General features: G+C 35.2%; 1 long non-coding RNA gene across 1 annotated transcript in view; it reads left to right on the top strand.

Moving 5' to 3' along the window:
• Window positions 1-3,732: 3,732 nt before the first annotated feature.
• Window positions 3,733-5,200, top strand: part of LOC124896763 — a 2,025-nt gene continuing 557 nt past the window's right edge. Inside the window, exon 1 of the long non-coding RNA XR_007053214.1 lies at window positions 3,733-4,414. This is a non-coding gene — a long non-coding RNA (uncharacterized LOC124896763). The remainder of the gene's footprint in view (window positions 4,415-5,200) is intronic.

The raw sequence follows: 5,200 nt of genomic DNA, 5'->3' as shown, positions 1-5,200 counted from the left end.
TAAATAAAATTAAGGGAAGATCAGTTAGATTTGGGGATAATAACAACGGTGACATCATCGAAGTCAGCTCAGTGAAGCTCAACTCCTCCTGCGAACTCATTGAAGTATATCTCATGGACGAAATTAAACACAACCTGTTGAGCATCAGTCAACTATGTGACACAGGATTTGGAATATCCTTCAAAGCTGAGAGCTTCTCTATCAAACATGAAAAAAGAGATATTTTTATTATTGTTGAACGTGTTGACAATATTTATGTTCTAAATAATCTTGATTTTGCTACTCTGACATATCTCGCTGTGCAAACCAATGACACATAGTTATGGCACAGAAAACTTAAACATGTCAGCATGCATACCATTGAAAAATTTTCAAGATTTGAATTTGTAAAAGGTCTTCCAAAGCTAAAGTTTGAGAAGGATCACATTTGTGATGCTTGTCAACTTGGTAAACAGACTCAAACATCATTTAAAGTCAAATATATTGTCACTACCACTAAACCCCTTCAAACTATCCACATGGATATGTTTGGCCCCACCAAGACCTGCAAGTATTGGTGAAAAAAGATATGTATTTGCTGTTGTTCATGATTATTCTCATTTCACTTGGGTAATGTTTTTTGCTCACAAGCATGAAGCATTCACTAATTTTAAGATCTTTTATAGAAGAGTACAAAGAGAAGTAGGATATTTCATCATCTATGTTCATAGTGATCACGGAGGAGAATTCCAAAACAAAGCTTTTGAGAAGTGTTGTGCTCAAAATGGCTACTCTCAGAACTTATCATCTCCTCAATCACCTCAACAAAATGGCGTAGTGTAGTGAAAGAATAGACCTCTTCAAGAAACCGCAATAACCATGCTCCTAGAATATAATCTACTAGATTACTTTTGAGCAGAGGCAGTAAGCACAATATGTCACATGCTTAATAGATGTCTATCATACAATCCTAAAGAAAACTCCTTATGAGCTGTGGAGAGGGAAAAATCCTAATATCAGTTATTTTCATTTCTTTGGATGCACATACTTTATCCACAACAATGGTAAGAATAACTTAGAAATGTTTAACCTACAAAGTGATAAAGGTATTTTTCTTAGGTACTCTCCCACCAGTTGAACTTACAGAGCTCTTAATTAACATACTTTATGTGTTGAAGAATCCATACGTATTGTATTTGATGAAACTAATCACTCTTCCATGATCTTGAGTTTTGATGAAGAGCAGGTAAATAATCTACATTCAGGAGCCAGAACAGACATAACTCCTAAACCATCAACCTATGAGTTGATTAGAGTCCATCCAGAGTTAGCTCCCATTAATGAAACAATGAAAATAAATGTTCCAAGAGAACGGAGACACAATACAAGCTTTACCAATAAATTTATCATTGGAAACCTAGATGATAAGATGCAGACAAATGTCCATTAAGAAAACAGGTGTCTGTTTCTCTTGTATCTCAAATCGAGCCCAAGAAGGTTGACGAGGCCCCCAAAAACGAGTCTTGGGTTAAGTCCATAAAGAAAGAATTAAAACAGTTTGAATGTAATTAAATCTAAAATATAGTTGAAAGACCCAAGAATTGTTTAGTTGTTGGAACCAAATGGGTCTACAGGAATAAAATGAATGAATAAGGTAAGGTTATAAAAAATATGGCCAAAATTTTTGCTCAAGACTACTCCTAACAGAAAGGTGTTGATTATTATAAAACTTTTTCTCCTGTAGTAAGGTTAAAATTGATTCAAATTTTGTTGGCTTTTGCTGCTTTTAAATGTTTTAAGCTATATCAAATAGATGTGAAAAGTTTTTTTTAAATGGATACATTCAAAAAAATGTTTATATTAAATAAATTTTTGGTTTTGAAAATCCATCTTATACATACCATGTTTTCAAACTCTCAAAAGCATTCTACGATCTCAAACAAGCTCCAAAGGCTTGCTATGATAGGCTGAAAACTTTTCTATCAAACAATAATTTTCAAAGAGAAAAAATAGATATTACTTTCTTTACTCAGAAGTTAGACTCTAATTTACTTATTGTTCAAATCTATGTTGATGACATTATTTTAGGAGTTCTGACATTTCTTTGTGCGAGAAACTTGCAAATCTAATAAAGAAAGAATTTAAAATGAGTCTCATGGGAGAACTCACGTTCTTCTTAGGCTTACAAATCAAGCAAACCTCCAAAGGTACCTTTATCAACCAAGCCAAGTACACCAAGGAGCTTATCAAGAAATATGTAATGGAAAAGGAAAGGCTTTTGAAACTCCAATGAGCCCCTCAGCAAACCTTGATTCAGATACATTTGAAAAGGATGTAGACAAAAAGGCATAAAAAGGAATGATTAGATCTCTACTATACTTAACTGCGAGTCAACCAGACATTATGTTCAGTGTGTGAAAATATGCAAGGTTTCAGTCAGCTCCCAAAGAATCCCACCTAACTGTCGTTAAAAGAAATGTTCATTATCTCATCAGGATACAAAATGTAAGACTTTGGTACCCTATCTCCTCAAACTTTGACTTAGTTGGCTATTCAGATGCTAATTTTACAGGTGACAAAAGTCATAGAAAGAGAACTAGTGGAACATGTTAAATTCTTGGTGATGTTCTAATCTCATGGCATAGCAAGAAATAAACTTCAGTTACTTTGTCAACTATGAAATCTGAATACATAGCCATTGACAATTGTGGTACTCAAATTCTATGGATTATTCCTTAATTACTTGACTTTGATTTATCATTTGAATTTGTGCCTATTATGTGTGACAATACTAGTGCAATTAGTTTGTCAAAATACACAGTGCCTCATTCTAGAGCCAAGTATATAAATATTAAGCATTATTTTAGTCGTGATCATGTAGAAAATGGAGAATTTTCCTTTAAATTTGTTGATTCTATAAAATCATCTTGCTGACATTTTTACTAAGCCCTTGCTAAAAGAAAGATCTTATTTTTATGGCATAAACTCGATATATCATGCATTAATGGCTTTTAATTGCATAGACCCTTTTGTTTTGGTAAAAAAATCTTTTATACAAAATTTTGTCCATTATTTTACCCCTCTAGTTTTGTAACTTTTCTTTTCTTATCCACCTTTTTTATGCCCCCTTTTTCTCTCTCCTCATAATTACCGTCATTTTACCTTTTCACTTCCCAATAAATTTATTGTCCCTTCATCTCAATAGTCACCTCAGTTCACTTCACTCCTTCAACTTTCCACTATTTTATATTTATTTTCTCCTTTTTGTACCTCTCTCGCCATATCTCCTTTCTCAATGACCAAAACTCGATCAATGGTCAATCTCTCTAAGCCTTCTCTAGACTGCTTCGATAACCATACCCTAGTCCTCATCTCTAGGTCCTCTGAGAAGCCTCCTCTCATTACCTGTAGTCAAGCATCAATAAAAAATGATCTGCTCCTAACCCTAACTCTTGTATCAAGAAAATTCGTCCCTCTCCCCTAGAATCTCTTCCACCAGGGGGCATGCATAAATTCTGGACTTGCTCACAGCAGAAAAAGTTTATCACCTTCAAAAGCCGTTATATTATTTTAATATTATTATTTTTATTTTTATTAAAATGACAACCAATTTTCTTTAATTCCCATATGCATTTAACTTTCAGCCAATTTTTTACTCAATTAATAATAATTTTAGCCAGATATCAATTTTAATATCAAATGAAACTTCAATTTTATTCCGCTTTTTAAATCCTTCTAATCTTATCCGTTGATCAAAATTGATTAACAGTTGAGATCAAATCATTTTTTCTTTCCTTTTAAACTCAACAAACCCTAATCTCTCATATTTTGACAAAAACAACTCCATCTCTCTAAAAATTTCACCACCACCGGCGACCCCATTCCCGCCACCAGCGCTGCCAATGCCGCCTCCCCTTTCTCTCTTTTCTCGCGGCCAGCCACCAGCAAAACCAACACTTCCTCTCATTCTATCTCTCTCTCTAAAATATCTCTCTTACGTCCACTAGTACCGCTGACGGACAACAACATCCAACGACAATAGCAGCCGGTGGAGCAGCCAATCGGTGTCACCATCAAAGCCGATACCATAGCTGCCACCACTGCTCTTTCTCCCTTCTCTAGCCGGTGACTCTCCACCATCAAATGGTTTCTGCCGCCAAGCCAAACATCGGGCTTCACCGGCGAAACCAACCAAACCAGCGCTGCTGTCTATGAGAGGCTCCAAGACCAGTGCACATCAATCCTAACATCGGTCATCGCTGACCGACGATTCTCCATCACATGCAGCCACCGCTCCGTCCTTCCTTCCCTCGCCGGCGAAATACCGGTGAAATAGCAACAATATCAGTCGCTTCTCTGCCCTTGACCCGGACTGAAATTCACCGAAAAATTATTTGAAGGGCATCGCAGATTCGCAAACATGACTCCGCCTCAGGTTTGTTCCCTGTTTAAAAATTTTCTGAATTTTCTACCTTTTTACTTTTTTCTAAGCAGATTCTTGGATTCGAAATTGGTAATGTTTGATGTTAAATTAGCATAATGGCATGTTTTTTATGCATCTAGAGTAACATATGTCAAAACACACAATTTCTACTATTCAAATTCTCTGACTTTGGATGCTAATTGTCTAGCTAATATATGATGTATACCGTGTGTTAGTCTGTGAAATTCAAATCTTGATAATCCTTCTTAATCATTTTTTATTTCTTGGCTGAATCGGTACTTAGAAAATATGAATGTTATGTCAAATATTTATGTGGTTGGCTTATTTTGAGTAATAATAGATTCCTTTTCTCTTGTTTGGAATGAGTGGGATCTTTGGAATGATTTTTTTTTCCAGCTTTGGTATTTGAATATTTATGGTAAATAAATAATTTATGTGTGTTAGTAGTTAATTTTCTCAATTAAAATTTTTTAATAGACTGATAGCCTCATTGTTCCCTAGTTTTGATAAAGATTTCATATTAGCTCTCTCTCTTACCTTTCCTAGTTTTAACAAATTGTGTATGAATGCTTATATGACAATTGGAATAGTTTCCTCCTTTCTTAATTGATTCAGTTTACTGATTTACATTAATTGATTTTTAGAATATTGTGTTCCCTTTCTACTGCCATCAATTGATTCTTTCTTATTTGTTTCTATAATTAATTTTTGCTACTACTCACCATAGACGACCCCCCCCCCCCCCCCCCCCCCCCCCCCCCCCCCCCCCCCCCCCCC

Source organism: Capsicum annuum, chromosome 3, assembly GCF_002878395.1.
Source record: "Capsicum annuum cultivar UCD-10X-F1 chromosome 3, UCD10Xv1.1, whole genome shotgun sequence".
NCBI classification, from domain to species: domain Eukaryota; kingdom Viridiplantae; phylum Streptophyta; class Magnoliopsida; order Solanales; family Solanaceae; genus Capsicum; species Capsicum annuum.
This window is presented reverse-complemented; position numbering and strand designations above follow the sequence as displayed.